Source organism: Cyprinus carpio, chromosome B5 (genome assembly GCF_018340385.1).
Source record: "Cyprinus carpio isolate SPL01 chromosome B5, ASM1834038v1, whole genome shotgun sequence".
In the NCBI taxonomy this organism is placed as follows: Eukaryota; Metazoa; Chordata; class Actinopteri; order Cypriniformes; family Cyprinidae; genus Cyprinus; species Cyprinus carpio.
The window spans coordinates 33,617,827-33,637,100 of record NC_056601.1 but is presented as its reverse complement, the minus strand read 5'-3'; the positions used below and the strand labels follow the sequence as shown (position 1 = coordinate 33,637,100).

The window sequence follows — 19,274 nt, the reverse complement described above, 5'->3', positions numbered from 1 at the left end:
TTTCAGACAAGCAAATTATTTAATTTTGATTTTTCAATTTTTTAAATGATTAGAAAAACTGCATTCCTCAAGCATACAGTTCTGTTACAAAAGTTATTATAAGATAAATACCATGCAAATACTAAATACATACATACATGTTTAGAATATTGTGAAAATATTATTGCAATTTAAAGTAACTTTTATAGATCGATTTATTTTAAAACATCATTTATTTCTGAATTTTCAGGTTAAAGTCTTCAGTGTCACATGATCCACCAGAACTAATTCTAATATGCTGATTTTCTGCCTTTATTTATTTTTTTATTTAATTTTTTTTGTAGATGTTAAAAACATTTATCATGGATATAATACTGTTAAAAAGTCAAGGTTAAATAATATTTAAATAAATGGATAATTAATTAAATTTATCAAAGGAACCTAAAAAAATAAATATATCAATTTTAAGCAAATATTAACAAAATATTAAGCAGCAAACTGTCTTAAACACTGATAAAAAGAACCATTTTATATATTATATTTTATTTTCAAAATGTTTATGTAACAAATGTTACTTTGGTAAAACTGTATCGCTTTTATACTTGTATTTTTTATCATGTTATAAATATCTTTACATTTCTGCTTTATGGATTATATAATAATTTGTGTGTGTGTAAATGATAAAACATTTATCATGGAAAAATACCATTCAAAAGTCAAGGTTAAATAATATTTAAATAAATGGATAAATAATAAAATAACACCAACTTTATATTTATCAAAGAAACCTAAAAAATTAAAGCGAATAATAACAAAATATTAATCAGCAAACTTTTTTCAACATCGATAAAAATAAAAATTTTATATATTATTAGTATTTTTTTTTTTTTAATGTTTATATATCATACAGAAATGTTATTGTGGTAAAACTATCACCAGGTGTTGCTAGTGAATTCACGCATTTATACTTGTCTTTCCATCACGTTATAAATATATTTAAATTTCTGCTTTATGAATTATCGTAATTATTATTTCTTAATTTGGCTGTTTGTTTTTTTAATGTGATGAGTTGTTTTGACGCGCGTCAGTACTGCGGCACACCGCAGTTGCTCCTCCTGAGCGCTGGAGGGCGCTGCGTCTGATGCGCCTCGGCTCGAATCGTAGCGCTCTCGACTCTCGCGCTGCTGCCGCTGCGCTGTCCAGCACCGAAAGCGTTCAGCACCGCGAGCGGAGGACAGCTCCCGAGCCTCCAAGAAACCCCGCAGACCGCCGCAGAAGCGCTTCACACAGCCTCGTCTACATCCACACGACCAACCGGTAAGATTATTCACCGCTTCCCGTCAAATACACGCGATATCAGCTCTGAAATAACACCTCAGACACACACACAGCAGCCGCGGCGCTACAAGCTCTTAATGTGATTAAACGCGATTATTTTCAACACGCTCATTCTTTTGTTCTTTACACCGTGTTTATGTTCCTGTGTAATTAAAACACACACAAATGACGTTTAATTTAAATATTCTCCGTGTTTAACGCGCTCTCATCTCGACCGTCTGACAAACTGCCGTTTTTTTTATTTTTTATTTAGATAATAATAATAATAATAATAATAATAATAATAATAAGACGTGTTTGGAATGGACGATGAGCTTTCTAGCTGAATTTCATAATTGTGTGCATTTTGTTGGATTTATTGATTTAAATAACGGTCCCGTGCAGGTTTGTGTCGGTTATCATCAAAAGAAATCTGATCCGAGCAACAAAGATGCAAACATCATAATAAATCATAACGGAAATATTTCATGTATTTAAAGGGTGAATCTCATAAAATACATCAAGAACGTGTTCGGATCATAATTGTATATTCCCAGGGTAACAAATTTATGTAATAGAAACGTTATTATAACTTTATTTAAAGGTTGCAAAATTGTGACAACTACTACTAACTTTTTTTTCACCCCAAATATAACGTTTTTTTATTTAGTTTTTTTAGAAAATGTTAAAATGTAAAAGTTTCTCGTCATGATCAGAACAATATGTAAAGGTTACAAAAACGTTTCTTAGAACATTTCAATCACAAATGACATCATCACGATGTTTAAAGAGAATGTTCTAAAAACGTTTTTTCTCAACGCTATGAGAACATATTAATAAAGTTATGAGAACGTTCCACGCACATGACTTTGAGAAGGTTTTGTCCTAACACTGTTAGATGCTGTTATTTTTTTTGTGTTTGTTTATTTTTTTTGAGTTTTTTGTGTTTTTTGGTTTAATTTGTACAAAATGTCATTCTAAATACATACTTACCGTGCACAGCTTCTTATATTTATGCATTATTGTTTTTATTCCTGTTGCTGAATGAATGATGTGTAACGTAGACATGGTAAAGTGCTACTTTTTCTTCATATGCTTTTGTTTTTGAGTGGTACAGCTGTAGAGATGGATCTGTCTGTGTGAACACCTCTTTCTCACCGTTACATGAAGCTCTCGACACCCTCTTTATTCTGGGGTCACTGGCTGCTGGTTGTTCAGAAAGAGACAAATGCGCTCACAACTTAATGGAGGGGAGTTAGTTATCCACGGCTGGTTGTCAGTCGTTTCCCAGGGTACCGTTTTAGTCTGCATATCTCTAGTAATGTAGATTTATATCAGCAGGTTTAGTAAATTGACGTGTCAAGGTGAAGAGGTATAAAGGTAAATGCTTCTCACTAAATGTTTAGTTTCATTCACAGCCCGTAGCAGTGACATTCATGCACTGTTTCATGTTTTTTAGCTCTTCGAAGCTCATTAAAGCATTGAATCTGGACCTAGTAAACACGGTTAAGATGCTAAACCTTTCTTACTGTGTGCAGGAATTGTGTTTTTATGATTTAATGATCCACTGTGTGTGAGTAAATGGTATAAAACATTCCCGTTTTGTCTGAGAAATGTAAGAAATTCAAATATGAAGGCTTTAAAGATGTACAATGTTTGCTGGGTTGATTTTTGGCTGCAGCTGTGGGCCAGAAAAGTCCTTCAGATCAGTTTTGTGTGTGTGTGTGTGTGTAAACATTGAGGCTTTCTCAAGAGCCTTTTCTATAAGAGTGTTAATTGCATTGATTGCAACAAATGATTTGTGCACATTTGTTTGTCTCTAACGCTTATTTGTAAACTATACAGCGAATCTGTGTATATATATTGATATTTTACTAATACATACTGCAACTAAATCTTTCTGCAGGAAACAATTTATACAATTTATTCATCATTTTTCATTACATTATATTTTCAAAACATTGAAAGCTTTTTTACTTAGAAATTGCTTGTATATTTGTGACCCTGGAGCACAAAAGCAGTCTTAAGTCGCTGGGGTATATTTGTAGCAATAGCCAAAAATACATTGTAAGGGTCCAAAGTTATAGATTTTTTTATTTTAAGCCAAAATATGAAGTTTTTTAGTAAATTTTCTACCGTAAATATATCAAAACATAATTTTTGATTAGTAATATGCATTGCTAAGAACTTCATTTGGACAAATTTAAAGATGATTTTCTCAATATTTAGATTTTTTCTGCACCCTCAGATTCTAGATTTTCAAATAGCTGTATCTCAGCCAAATATTGTCCTCCTAACAAACCACACATCAATTGAAAGCTTATTTATTCAACTTTCAAATGATGTATAAATCTCTATTTTGAAAAATTGACACTTATGATTTTGTGGTCCAGGGTCACATTTAATAAGTAATTACAAGGACATTGCAAGTAACACACTGAATTAAAGCTGAAATGTTGAAGTAGAAAGAATGCGAAACATATTCCAATAATATTTGCAACTTGGGTTTTTTACGATGTAGATATTTCACCAATTCCAGTCTTTTTCGAATGGGTTCTTAAAACTGCCAGTAAGATGAAGTACAAAAACGAGCACTTTTAATGTATGAATGCTCCAGCGAGAACAAATGCGACCGCCCCAGTAGGTAGGGTGCTGAATTTAAGTCTCTCTCACCCCATTTTCCTCTTTTCTCTCAGCCTCCATTTTATCAAAAGTGTCTTCTCCTGCCATCCTAATTCTCCCGGCATCCGCCGTTCCCCCGAAGGGCACACAGATCCTCGGGGGGCTGGTTAGCGTGCATTAGTGTGTGTGGTGTGTGTTGTGTGTGTGGGTGTGTGTGTGTGTGTGTTTTCCAGCATATGTCTGTCCTCTATAGCCGCCACACTGGAGTGTGTTTAATGCTAAATGGGAATGTTGACTCTCAGCAGGCTTCTGTCTCTTTTTTTCTGGTCTATTCCTGTCTATTTATTTTTAGAATTTCACAGCAGTGTCGCTCTTAGAATGGCAGAAAAAATTAGCAGAACTGCATCTTAACATTTTTAGCTGTTTCTGTCTGTCAGAAAGATAGAAATACAGATAATCTCACAGATATAATTCAATTCAAAAAGGCTAAATATATAGGCGTGCTTGCTTCATCTTGTTTAAAAGATTTGATGGCGCTAACTTAAAGGAACAGTTCACCCCAAAATTTACAATTTCCTGAAAATGTTCCCAAGATCTGTTTTGGCTTGAAAATGGTGCTGCTGTGCAGATTTCTCTCCTAATTCAGACCAGAAGATTTTTTCCCCTGGAAGAAGCATTATTATTGGCTATGGATTCATATTTTAGCCGGAAGCAACGGTTTGAAGTTAAGAACATCTTAATGAGCAAACAAGCTGCTTGGACTCTCATTCTTCAATAGGAATAGTTCACCCAATGAAATTCAAAATAAAATCAGCCGGAAGCAACGGTTTACGTATGACTTTCTTTCTTCCATCCATGAAACACAAAAGGATATATTTTGCAGAATTTGTTTCACAGAGCGTTAAGTGTAAATGATTTCCCTTTAAGCAGGAGTGTGTAGTTGTCTCAGTTGGCTGCTCAATGTACTCTGGGCAATCTGGACAGCTCATATCTACACTCATCTGAGTTCAAAGGTCATATCAGACAGAATATGCAAAAAACAGGATATAAATGGAATCATGTGAGTCACATCAAAGACAAAGTTCATTTGTAAAGCAGCATCATTTGATCTCTTATGACAGCATGTGGATTAACATCATGAGATGTTTATTCACTTTCATAAATTGCATTTATTTCCTCTGTGCAACGCAAGATATTTTGAATTCATTCAGTTATTCATTCATGTTATGAATGTTATGTCATTCTGCATTTCATGTAAATGTATCTTGAATGCTATTGTAGATATTGTACTGGAAAACAAGACAAAAATGCTGAGGAAGAAATTTTTTTTTGCAATGTTGGTATTTCTGCAAATCTAAGCACAGTTTCAGACAGTGTAGAGATCACTTCTGAAACTCTAGAGGAGATGCGTGTGAGATTACTGGGATTTTTTTTACCAGCAAAATTCAGTTTGCCCTCCATTGCTCTCTAGGAGAAACAGCTGAGATACTGAAGCCATCGCATTTGTGCTTTTCTCCATCCTGTGTGTGTGTTCAGAGATCTGTACATCTGCACTTCCTCTGAATAATGGAGGAGCGTGTCTGTCTCAGGAGCTCAGGAGAGTGCACACACACACACACACACAGATCAGGTGGAGCGTATCGGGTTTCCAGATACAATAAGAGGCGTAGCAGCCCTCAAACATCACCGCAGCATCTGCTGCGTTCCAGCTAAGACGGATCTTTGTCTTGTCTAAGTTCAATATAAATGAAGCTATTAATTCTTATTTTCTGAAAAATGTATCAAAATTGAGTGAGTTTAAGCATAAAACAAGAAAAAGTGGGGTAAGAACAATTAACTTAATTCAAATTGAGAGTGAGTTTGATTAAAAGATTATATTTTTTTGGTTTATTTTAATTCAAAAAGTTACTTAATTTTGAAAAATATTTCAAGTCAGTTTCCTTCTCAAGTAAATGTATCTTGATAGAAGGATGTTTGTACTGGAGAACAAGACACAAGTACTGAGTAAGAAAATCATTTGCATTGTGGTGTGTAAACCCTAAGAGTTGCTGTAAAAATGATTGATTGAATGACATAACATCATAAAATACTGAAAGGGAGTTTGGGGTTGTGATTTATTTAATAAAAAAGGATTCATTACTAACACACACACATTTTTGTTAATGGGTGAAGATGCTCCTTTATGCTCCTTATGACAGAATCCAGTATCTCTGAAGCATATTTTAATGGATTGTGGTTTTTAACTCCTCAAGAAACTGTAGTTTAGTTTTTATTTGTTGTTTTTTACACGTTTACTTTTTCTATTTTTCACTTGTTTTTCGCCATGTACAGTATATAGCAGTGGTTGTTGACTTGGTGCTAAATGATAAACAAACAATCAAACACGCATAAAATTATAATCTTCATTTAAATCATCAGAAAAAAAAAATCCCTTTCATTGTCAGTCCCTCTCCTTAACCTGATTTTATTATCATTAAAAATAGTTCATTTTTTGTGCTAATCAACATTGTGCCACAATCAAGCTGAACTTGTATTGAACCTTCTGCTTGTTCTTAAAGTACGTGGGCAGCTGCAGTGCACTTTTTTGTTCACACTGTGACTGAACGCATACTGTGTGTGTGTGTGTGTGTGTGTGTGTGTGTGATGCTTTGACTGACAGCTTAAGACAGCTCTTGCAGTGCCACTGAACTTTCCTCCCCTCTCTCTGGAGATATTTCTGCTTTCTCATAATGCATTCACACACACTCAAATGTGCTGCATTTACATCACAGATGGTACTCAACAGAAACCATCTGTAATGCAACAAGCATCACTGTAGTGTATACGCCAGTCCTGCTTCTAATCAGACGCTCAGATCACATGACCTGCTCATTATCTCTGGCTATAATAGAACGGCCACATTTATAATTTATTCTGAATAGTTATAGAGAGAAGACAATAACATGAACAAACATGCCTTGAGCAGCAGAGACAGACAGATAAATACACACTCTTCATACTCGCTCCTACATGTTTATTTTGTGTCTGTTTACACTGAGGTTAAATAGTCAGTCTTGTTGGCAAAGTCTGTTTTCAGTAACTCCGCCCACCACTGCTCAGATTTGGTATATATAGGGTATTATGTCAATTTACACTTTGCATTAATATTATGTCACGATTTTTATCAGAATCTTGATGTATAGAGCTCCCTTCAACAGAAATGGCTTTGGTGTGGTGTTTCTGAGTATCAGATGAAGGCAGAGACGAGGTGTTCTGCTCTTAGAGCTCGATAACAAACACACGATCCAACTGACACTCAGATCGGGAGGAAGAGAGACATTTCTGAGACATTCTGATGCAAGTGTGCAGGTTAAAGTCAAATGGTTTGGCATACAGTGGAATAAGTTTGTGAACCCTTTGAAAAAATTTCTGGATTTTTGCATTCATTTCTCAAAAAATGTGGTCTGCTCTTTATCGCTTGTAGACACAATCTGACTTAAAAGCAAGGTTGGTGATTTGGTTCAAAAACATTTTTTGTTATGCTGGTTGAAAGTCAAAAGCAGTCACTACGTTAAGTGGTTTAAATGTATTTATATCGTCTGTGGAGGGCGTAGGACCATACAATGTTTCTTGAGCAGCAAATCAGCATATTAAAATGATTTCTAAAGATCATGTGACACTGAAGACTAGAGTATGACTTTGAAAGCATAAAATGTTTTTACGATGTTTCCATTCAGTCTTCTGTTTCACTTGGAAATATGTCATATTGTGTACAGTATGTAAAATGGTTTGCAGCTTTGAGCTTCCCCCAGTGAAATCTCCTGTACTGTAGAAAGCAGAGGCAGTCGAGCAGGAGCTGTGAAGGTTGTGATGATATGATTATCTGAGAGGAACCTGCTAGAATACTGACTTCGTGATGATCATCCAAGCATGCAGAAAGACAGAAAGCGAGGTCAACAGCTGGCGGAAACGGACGCAGAGAGCGAATCTTGCATCCATATGCCTTAGGGTGGAGAGAAGGGCTGTCTGACCTTTTGCAGCAAATGGAGATGACTTCCTGTGAGCTGAGCTCGCGGCTGGTGAATAACATAACCTCGCTGTCTCTGATATCTGTCACAATACACTCACAGCTGACATGCAGAACGCACGCATGCATGCGCACACCAGCTTGTATAGCGCTCTGTGGGAGTGTTAAATCATTTGTATGTGATGGATGTTGTGTTGTTTTCCACAGATAGGTGAGAAGAGAGTAGCAGATGATCTCTGTTGAAGATTTCTTTCTATGTGCATTTGCTCTGATATGGCATAAAGGATTTTTTTATCCAGTAATAGGAACCAAATAGAACAGCCATTTTAGCCCAGTAGATTCAAAATGCAAGAAGAAACATGCAAAAATAATAATAAATAAATATACAGTCTAAAGAAAAATACAATAAAATCTTATAAAGATTTTTGTAAGAAATTAATAGATTTATTTAGCAAGGATGCATTCAGTTAGTTAAAAGTGGCAGTAAAGATTTCTATTTCAAATAAATAAAATACAGAAAAAAATAGTAAAAAAATATTACGCAGTTTTTAACATTTGATGGAAATAATCAGCAAATCAGAATGTATTAATTTCTGAAGGATCATGTGATACTGAAGACTGGAGTAATGCTGCTGAAAATTCTGCTTTGATCACAAGAATAAATTACATTTTACAATATATTCACATAGAAAACAGTTATTTCGATTTGCAATAATATTTCAAAACATTACTGATTTTACTGTATTTTTATGAAATAAATGCAACCTTGGTAAGCAAAAAAAAAACAAAAAAAAACTTTGTTCCAAAACATGAAAAAAAAAAAAAAAAATCTTCCCTTAAACTTTTGAACACTGTTGCATATTTTATTTAAACAATTTAAAGAATATATAATACCAAATTAGGCTCTGAGTAATTACTCATTTGGAATATTTTTATATTTTTGTATATGTTGAGCTACAGTATAAATCTGAAATCAGAAATGATTCATTGAAATGGACAGTTCGAACTGTTTCACAGAAATTAATCAAACCAATTGTAATGCCAATTATAATTTCATGATTTCATACTTGTGTGTTATTATGAGACTAGAAAACCACCTTAAATCATTGTAATATTCACAACGTTGTTTCATTGTATAGACATTAGACTCACAGTGTCGTGTGTTTGATTATTCAGCTCACTTGGCTGTAAAATGCAATATAATGTGACAAACAAAGTGAGTTAGTGTTTTGTCATGGTACACTGCTACATGTTGGAAAAATGCCTTTTAAAAAAAGCAACACTGAAGACACCGTCACACTGCTAAATATGTATTAAAGCTAGTAGCATCACTGCTGTTAGTTAGTTACTCTCCAGCACTGCAGGCCAAACCTTCACCCGCCGTTCATTTGTATTCTGCGAGCATGCCTCCACCTGCACCAATTAAACACTATAAAACGTGTGTGAGAGAAAGAACGGCTGAGATCCAGTCATGGAATATCAAGGGAAATTTCATGCCTGCTGCTCTTTCCGTCAGGGTAAAACTGCCTTATATTTGTGTGTTTTTATTTCTGTGTGTTTATATCATGAGACCTGGAGAATAGGATGTGGGTATGGGAATGATGGTGAAAAATACAGAAAATAGATGAAGATGGAGGTGACACAAAAACACAGAGAGTAATCTGATAGATTAAAAGGTGCTCTATGGTACTAAAGCATAAAAAGAAAAACATAATATGTATGCAGATATTTAGGAAACATGCCAATTCCGTATTTTGAAATGTGAGTTCCGTGTCGGAATGTCTGTTTTTGTTTTGGTCTGGGACCCACTGCCAATTTAGCCATTAGTATTTCAACACTCCAGATGGCAGAAAACACAGCGTGTTGCAGCCATGGTGGCCAGCAAATAAACTGGGTCAGAGATCGCAGATCCTCGGCATTCTTTTAAAAAGCTATTAATGTAAACCAGCTCATAAAGTTACAGTGTAAGGCTCGTCGTCTTCCAGTGTCAATTGTGCTTGTTTCTGTTGCGTGTCTTAATCTGGCAACCTGCTAAGGTGTTCTGGGTGGTTTCTAAGGTTTTCTAGACAGTTGCTAGGGAGTTGCTGTGCAGTTGCTGATATGTTGTGAGTGGTTGATAGGGATTTATGTGGTTTCTAAGGTGTTCTGGGTGGTTTCTAAGGTTTTCTAGACAGTTGCTAGGGAGTTGCTGTGCAGTTGCTGATATGTTGTGAGTGGTTGATAGGGGTTTATGTGGTTTCTAAGGTTTTCTGGGCTGTTGCTAGGGAGTTGCTATGTAGTTGCTGATATGTTGCGAGTGGCTAATAGGGAGTTATTTGGTTGCTAAGGTGTTCCGGGTGGCTGTTACAGAGTTCTGTGGTTGCTAAGATGTTCTGGATGGTTGTTACAGAGTTCTGTGGTTGCTAAGATGTTCTGGATGGTTGTTACAGAGGTGTTAAACAGTTGCAAATGCTTTCTGGACAGTTGCTAGGGAGTTGCTATGCAGATGCTGAGGTTTTCTGGGCAGTTGCAAGTGTGTTGTGTTTCTGTGGGCAGCACAGAATCGTGTGGCTGGTGTTTGTGCTGATTTGCGGTCAGTTTTGAGGTTCCTCCTGAAGTACAGTAGGTAGGTCGGTCGGGTGATTGTAATTGTTGCTACACGCTCAGTGGGAAGACAAGCAGCTGTGTCCTAGTAGCACAGTTTGACTTTCCTTTTCCCTGTGATCCAGATCAGCAGAGGACAGAATTCCCAAAGGATTCCGGGCAGGAAGTGATTCAAACAGACGGCTCTCGGATCGTCTCCCAGGAAACCAAACTGTGAAATAGACTGATAGAGACTCTAGCAATATGTGACAGCACACTAGCCAGTGTTGTAATTATAAACTAAAACTAAATCATTTTTGTTAATTGAGTAAAGATGATTTATTTTTATTTTTATGAAAATTATATGATACACTTATGAAAGTATTGCCTTGGCAACTATTGAAATACTACCATACCACTTTTGCACACTACTTTTACAAAGAAATGCCTTATTCATTTGTCTTTAAAAACTAACTGTATAGTATATATTGTGTAGTAGGTAGTATACTAGCATGTGAGCATAGCAAGCTCTTGTTTGTGTGTGTCAGAATCTGAACACACACTCATGATGGTGTACTGTTTCATCTTGATCAATAATTCATAACACTCAAATGTCACAGACATAATTTCTCCAGAACACAGTGGAGTGAAGAGCATGTTTAGGTCAGGGAGTGGCTGCAAGGGTGTTGCTATGGGGTTGCCTAGGTGATTAAGGGTGTTTGCTAAGGTGTTGCTAGGCAGTTACTAGGGTATTCCGGGCAGTTGTTAAGGAGTTATGGCGTTGCTATGCAGTTACAATGCTGTTCTGGAAAGTTTCTGTGCAGTTACTAGGGTGTTCTGCGAAGTTGCTAGGGAAATGTAGTTGCTAGGTTGTTCTGGGGAGTTGCTATGTAGTTACTAGGGAGTTCTTAACTGTTGCTAGGGAGTTGATATGCAGTTGCTAGGCTGTTCTGGGAAGTTGTTAGGGAGTTGCTATGCAGTTGCTAGGGTGTTCTGGGAAGTTGTTAGGGAGTTGCTATGCAGTTACTAGGGTGTTTTGAGTTGCCTAAAGTTTTTATGTTTGTTTCTGGGAAGTTGCTAGGGAAATGCAGTTACTGGGAGTTGCTAGGTGGTTCTCCCTGGGTCTCAGTTGTTAAGAAGTTGTTATTTGCAGTTGCTAGGTTTTTCTGAGCAGCTGCTAGGGTGTTCTGGACAGTTGCTAGGGCATTGCTATGCAGTTGCTAAGGTTTTTTGTGTGGTTGCTGGAGAGTAATGTGCTGCAGGTCTTTTATGCCCTCGTGTTTCTGCAGTGGAAGCGATCTGAATGCACAGTTTCTGTGTGATTATATTGATTCATCTCTGGCTTCATTGTGTCTCTATATCTGATCTGATGCTCCTTGTATTTTGTCTGTCACTCTGTCTGTATTACCACTGATTCACTGGCAGATAGAGATGCTTTATTTATCTGAACTGGTCCTGTGGCGTCTCTCATTAAGAGGAGAGAAGGTGTTTCTGTATCAGTCTAAAGGTTAGAGGTGTTGTGAGTGTCTGTAATACAGTCCGCAGTGAGCTCTAGTTAGTTGTTCATGATACATGTCAACAGTTAAAGTGCATACGATCCTCCTGGGTGCAGAAATGAGCGTACGACTGCCTTCAGCAGCCCAGTAATATCTAGAATAAAAGGCTTTACACAGATCTGACAGATTTGCTTCATACGCTGGAGATTTATCTCCTCACAAAGCTTCTTAATCAAAGATCTGACTTCCCTGCTTAAAAGACCAGCTCAGACCGGTATTGATTTTAAATTCTGGTACAAACTGGTTTAGATCCTTAGAACCATTTAAAAAGAGCTGAAGTGACTTAAAGGAACAGTTCAACCAAATTAAACTTCTGTCATCATTTATGTTGTTTTAAAGTAATTCCTAAACCAATCTTTTTTTTTTTATGTGTTTTCATTAGTGTGCTCTAGATATACTGATACAGATGGGCAGTGCTCAAAGCACACTCTAGTTAAGACACGACGCCCCGTCATCGAGTGCACAGATATAATCTCATCAGCATCATAACACGACAGCACTGGAATAATGAGAACAAGCCATCACTCATTCAGACGTGGAGACAGAAAGAGAGTTTATTTGATTCGCTGGGTGGGTGCAGTGCATTCATATTCAACACGCATTAAAAATGAAATCAAAATTGACCCTATTGTTCAAAAGATTTATATTTTCAAAAAGGAAACAAATACTTTTATTGAGCAAGGAAGGGTGCATTAGGTTGATCAAAAGTGACAATAAATGCATTTATAAGAAATCTCATATAAATACTGTTCTTTTAAACTTTCAATTCATTTTATCCAATTTTCATTTTATTGTGTTTTTTTTGAATTTCAGTTGTTTTTATCATTTTTTATTTTTATTGATGTTTATGTTGAGCAAATCAGCATATTAGAATGATTTCTGAAGATCATTAATCACAGCAATAAATTACATTTTAATTTTTATTTTTATTGAAATGGATTATTATTGTAATCTTTCACTGTATTTTAGATCAAATAAATGCAGCCTTGGTGAACAGAAACATTTTTTTGAAAAATCTAAACTTTCCTGAAAAGCCGTTTTTGGCTCGTTCAATGCCTTGTTTTACAGAATAGGTTGCAAATGCTGATATTTGTTGTGATGGAAAAGCCTTAATCCATCACATATTTAATGGTCTATTTTCTCGTTCATTCTGCTTCACTCACTTATTTCTCCTTTGGAGGGTGTTGTATGAAGAAAGAGAGAGAGAGAGAGAGGGAGAGATAGAGAGATGCTGTATTGCTGTTTTCCGCATCACAGATGCTGAGGGTCAGAGAGATAGCTGGAAATCACCTGTCCACTGATTGATCTCTCTATTGGTTTATATCTCTCTTTCTGCTCATTTCACATGACAATGCTCTCTCGTTCTTTCTTTGGCTCGCCTCCATCTGTCTCTCTTCATCATCTTTTATTATCACTGTCCTTTTCTCTTCATATGCGGACTGAATCTTTGCACTTCATGCTTACTAATGCCAAGCAGCTGGGATGGAACATGTGCTCACATAATGTTGGATTATTTAATAATCATACATTTAAAGAAATAGGTCACCCAAAACAGAAAATTCTGTCAGCATTTGTGTCTTTCTAAACCAGATTGAACCTCTAAAACTGGTTGAACCTTTTGAGGAACCTTTAGGTGCTTTTAGAAACTGATTTTTTGTTTGTTTTTGTTTATCTGCTTCTGTTTTCAGTTCATCAACTTCTCTGTCAGCAGAATTTTACATTAGGAAAGGAAGGTAACATCTAATGGATAATCCATCCCATCTTCAGCCCTGCTCTTACTGAATGCACATATTTCATGTGTCTTTGCACGTCTTATCTGGTCCAAGTAAGATACTGTAGCATCAAAAATCCAGCAACCGAGTTAACATCTGTTGTGTTCATTCATTTATTTTCACCTTCTGCATTTGATAAAAATTTGTAATTTGATAAAAATACAGTAAAAACTATAATACTGTGAAATATTCTTGCAATTTAAAACACCAATTTTCTATATGAATATATTATAAAATGTAATTGATTCCTGTGATCAAAGCTGAATTTTCAGCATCATTACTCCAGTCTTCAGTGTCACATGATCCTTCAGAAATCTGATTATTATTGATGTTGAATTTCATATTTTTGTTGAAAATTTAATACCTTTTATTTTTCAGGATTCTTTGATGAACAGAAACTTCAAAAGAACCGCATTTATTTGAAATAGAATAACTAAAATAAATATATAAATTATATAAATAATCAGAAGTATTCCTGGAAAAATGCATGTCCTCGTGTGTGAGCTGTTGTGTTTTTCTCAACACCTCCATCATGTTCTGCTTTTGTCAGATGCAGCACTGTTGTCCTTGAACTTCCTGTCACAGACTCTCTTCACACACTAGAAAAGAATCCTGCTGTTGCCTTGGATACACACAGACGGTCATCTCTCCCAGCAGTTCACTATTAGACTTCGACACCCCACCTGCAATCCAACCCTCTATCCCTCCATTAATCATGTCATTCCACTTATGCACTGCAAAAAATAAATAAATAAATAAATAAATAAAATAAAATAAAAATTATTTTCTTAGATTTGTCTTGTTTCCAGCCAAAATATTAAAAAAATGCTTAAATCAAGAAGGGTTTTCTAGACAAGTAAAAATTATTGTCTTGTTTTCAGAAAAACGTCAAAAGTAAATGAGTTTTTGTTTTATTGTTTTAAAATAATCTGCCAGTGGGGTAGCAAAATAATCTTTTTTCTGTTTGAAATAAGATTATTTAGCTTGTTTCAAGCAAAAATTCACTTAATTTTGACATGTTTTTCTGAAAACAAGACAATTTTTTACTTGCCTAGAAAATTATTCTTGATTTAAGGATTTTTTTATATATTTTGGCTGTAAACGAGACAAAAAATTTTTGCAGTGTGTCTGTGCAAACACACACTTCATCAGCAGCCTTGATACTTCAGACATTTACAAAAATCTTGTAATCTTCTTATATGGTGGTTTTGCTGAAAGTCAGTTTCTCTGTAGAGAAGATAAATAGGATTTTTTCTATTGATTAAATTTTTGTATCCCTTGTCACTTTTTTATGTTGGGTGGCTTTGACTATTATAGCTTTCATTCAGCAGTGACGCATTACATTGATCAAAAGTGAGAGTAAAGACATTTATAATGTTACAAAAGATTTCTGTTTCAAATAAATGCCATTCTTTTGAACATTAAATTCATCAAAGAGTCCTGAAAAATAAAATGTATCACGGTTTTCACAAAAATATGAAGCAGCACAAGTATTTTCAGCAGCAAATCAGTATATTAGAATGATTTCTGAAGATCATGAGACACTGAAGACTGCAGTAATGATGCTGAAAATACAGCTTAGATCACAGAAATAAATTACATTTTAGAATATATTCACATGGAACACAAAATGTTAATAATATTTCACATTTTTTTGTGTTTTTGCTGTGTTTTTAATCAAATAAATGCAGCCTCGGAGAGCAGAAGAGACTTCTTTCAAAAACTTCAAAGAATCTTAATGCAGCTGTATGGTTGCTAGGCTGTTCTATATAGTTTCCAGATGAATGTTTTTTACTTATTTTATCGTCCACCAGGTGATAATTATGCAACTGAGAGGCAGAAATCATTTTTTTTTTTTAGTAGCAGAGAATTTGATGCCTGGCGTAAACCCTAAATATGAGCAGTAGTACTAGTGATGGTTGTTTTTTGTGGAAGTGAGTTTGATAGTTATTTTTTTTTTTTTAAACAGCACTAATTATTTTCCCAATGATGTGAAATCCATCCTGAGGAGTCTGTGAATTTAAGTCTGGATATAAATGGGCGGCGTGGGCGGAGCCTGTACATATAATCCGACCAATCGCAGCAGAGCGTCATGCATGAGCTCCCACCGCCAAACATGATTATCATGTTCCTCCTCGCTTATTCCTGATGATATGAGCATGTGAATTCATGAATGTTTCATTAGCGGAGCCTCTAAACGAGCTGCTGTAATGAGCACATTGTTGCTGCTCTACTTTGGTCTTCATCATTTTTGTCTTTGTAAAGTCTCAGTGAGTCTGGCTGCTCTTTTTTTGAGCATCTGTCTCGCTCTTGCTCCATTTCTGTTGTCCTCTCGTCTTCCGCTCTCTCGCTGGGTTATTTCTGAGATAGTGGACATGAGCGTTATTTTGGTGTCATTGAGATGCTAATATAGTTAAAGTAAATTTGTTGTGCATTTTGTTGGTTTAGTTTTGTTTTTGTTATAGTTAAAGTTTTTTTTTTTTTATTTGTATTTTTTTTTGTTTATTAAAATTTGTCTTTGTATTTTTTTAAGCAACTAAATAAATGTTGTTTTGTTTTTCAGCTAATTGTTTCAATTTCAGTTTTGCATTTTAATTTTAACTTAAATAACAATTTATATGTTTTTTTTTTTATTTTGTTTTTTTTTATTTTTTTTATTGTTTTGTTTATTTTTTTTTAGTTTTTTTTTGTTTTTTTGTTTTTTGTGTAAATATTTTTATTTATTTTTCTTTATTTATATTTATTTTATTTCAGCTAATGTTTATTTTATTTTTACCAACGTGAAGAATTAAAATTTAAATGTCAGTTTTAATTTTAATTTTAATTTGTTTTACTAATTTTCATATGTGCATATGTTTTATTTTAGTTTTAGTTTTGGTCATTTAAGTCCTTCGACTTCAGTTTTTTCAAATATTTTAATTATCAAAAATTAATTTTAATAGATGCAGTTAACAATAACACTTTCACATACTTCATTTGTTTGAAATAGCATGCAGTATGCAATGTGCTAATTTGCAGTCTCTCTCTGCTCATTCTCTCGCATCTCTCACCCACATACATCATAAAATAGTTCAATATCCCATTAAAACCTTAGTGTAAAAACACAGCTGTGGGAGTAGAAGCAGAAAGATGACTCATTTCCTCCTCTGTTTTCTTTCAGATTGCTTCTGCTCCTGTTGCCGCTGCTCGCTTTCTCCTCGCTCATTGATTTCCGCCTCCATCTTCTCTCTCTATTCATCTGCCTAACCCATCTGAGATTTGTGTGTTTAGCTGTTTTGTATCACTTGACTTTACACGTTCGAATTGTAAGGTTGGAAATGGATACAATACCAGTGTGCGTTTTATGACCCTGAACATGGAGTCAATCAAGCGTAATGTTCAATTATCAGCAGACCTGTGCAATACGTCCACGGGCTCCGTTCCAAACAAAGAGAGCTGCCTACCTAGACAGCATTTTGGGAGTTGATATGAAGGCTGTTTCAAACAGTAGGTGGTCAAATTATTCTGCCTTTTGATGCTAAATTCTAAGGCAACATCGCATGCAGCCTTTCACAAATAAGAGCATCTTAGAATGCAATGCAACAAGCTAAACTGCCCAAAACAGTGATACTATTTCATACCCAATGCAAACGGCAACTTCTCACTAGGGTTTTGGAACGGAGCCGTGAAGTGCTGTTTATCTGCAGACCCTTCCAATGCAATAGTGTGGTGTGTTTGAATCAGATCTTCTTCCAGTGAAGATGCATGTCTAAATAAACCAGTGGGAATCAAAAGACTCCCTTCGCTTCTGCTTTTTGGGATTATTCATCGCTCTCCCTCTCTTTCTCACCCTTCACAGCTCTTGTTTACAAACTTTGTTCTTCAAAGTATGCTAATGGACGGTGTGACCCAGATCTCTCTGTGTGTGTGTGTGTGTGTGTGTGTGTGTGAGATAGGAGGGACATCTGGCCTTTGAGGACGAGTGTGGTTGGACTCATTATATTGAAGTGGTGGCCGAAGCATTTGCTCTGGAAAATTACTCAATTATGTGTGTGTGTGTCTTTCTCTTTAGATCAGTCATAGTTATGTGAGTTACAGCAGATGCTTTATATCCCGTATGACTTGCACAAATAAAGCTCTTGAGCTGCCTTGTTGGCTACTGCATAAGTCAAGTGAAGCTCGTAAGTGACTGATTTGGAGCACTAATGCACAGTAGCCATGATTTTGGTTCTTTATTTTGGTTGTTTTTCGGGTTCCTTTTAAGTTTTCGGTTTCATTTTAATGTTTAATTAAATTTTTTAAAAATATTTTTAAGGTATAGTGGTAAGTAATAATATACTCAATGCTCAATACTGTTTATTACTTACTGTCAACTTAATTTAAAGTTTGGCAATGTCAAAATTCAACATACTGTATATTACAGTATACAAATTTCCTGGTTCCGATTCCGAGTCCATTTAAATGAACTATTATGTTTTTTACTGTTCTACCATCATTGAATGTAGTGTTGCTGGAAGGTAGTAAGTAATGTTGAGTAATGCTAGTCCATCAATCAGCATGTGCTTTAAAGTTAATGTTTTTACACGATCAATAACATTTTGCTTTTCAAGCAAGAATAAGCTGATTGGCCAAATAGTCCCTTGAGGGCTAAGACACTTGTTCATTTCCCTAAATTAATGAAATATAAACTGTTATACTTATAACCATGTATACACAGACTCCATAAAGCCCCTATTTTACAAATAATAATGCAGTCAGGACATGCTGTGATGCAGTGAGTGGTTTCCACATTTTTTAACATTTTAAATGCATGAAAATAAATACTTTCTATCACTTTGTTTATCACTCTTGAAATGACCTGTACACTAAATAATCTAACCCTCATACTTACATAACAATAGCAGTCTGTTTATTTAGTGGTCCAAGTTAAAGTCAGTATGTATATTAATGACAATATGGGACGAATATAATGTAATTTAGTGGCAGCAGGTGCTGCGCGTGGCCGGTACATGTACAGTCAGACAAAATGACGTGCACAGTTATCAAAGGCGCGAGTGTGTGTACAGTCGCGGGAAACATGTTTTTGGCAGTTAAAGACACGATGTGGCATGGATCAGTAATTGTAAATGTAAATGTGCTCAGTAATTAAAGAGGCAGGGCGGCGTTTCTGTTATTTGGTTTGTGACATCCTTTACGGGAAACGCCGAATTGTCAGAACACTGGCGCAAGGCTGCTCACAGCGCTTTGTCACGTGTCGCACCAGAACCGTTTTCGGAACCGAAACTTAGAAATTGCTCACGGTTCCGGTTCTTTTCAAAAAACAGTTCTCGGTTCCCAACCTTAGTCATGAATATGGTGCAGTTAGATGTTAGCATGTGTTGTAGGTCTTGTGCAAAACTCAAATCAGTCACATATCAGTCAGGATGTTGACTTTGAAGACGCTTGAATTTTTTAATTGATTTAATTTTTTTAGAAGTACTC

General features: G+C 35.5%; 1 protein-coding gene across 1 annotated transcript in view; it reads left to right on the top strand.

Moving 5' to 3' along the window:
* Positions 1–1,039: 1,039 nt before the first annotated feature.
* The window catches only part of LOC109085621 (serine/arginine repetitive matrix protein 3-like), a 69,564-nt gene continuing 51,329 nt past the window's right edge, over positions 1,040–19,274 (top strand). Inside the window, 1 exon segment of the mRNA XM_042723233.1 lies at positions 1,040–1,296. The gene's annotated coding sequence lies outside the window, so the exon portion shown is untranslated.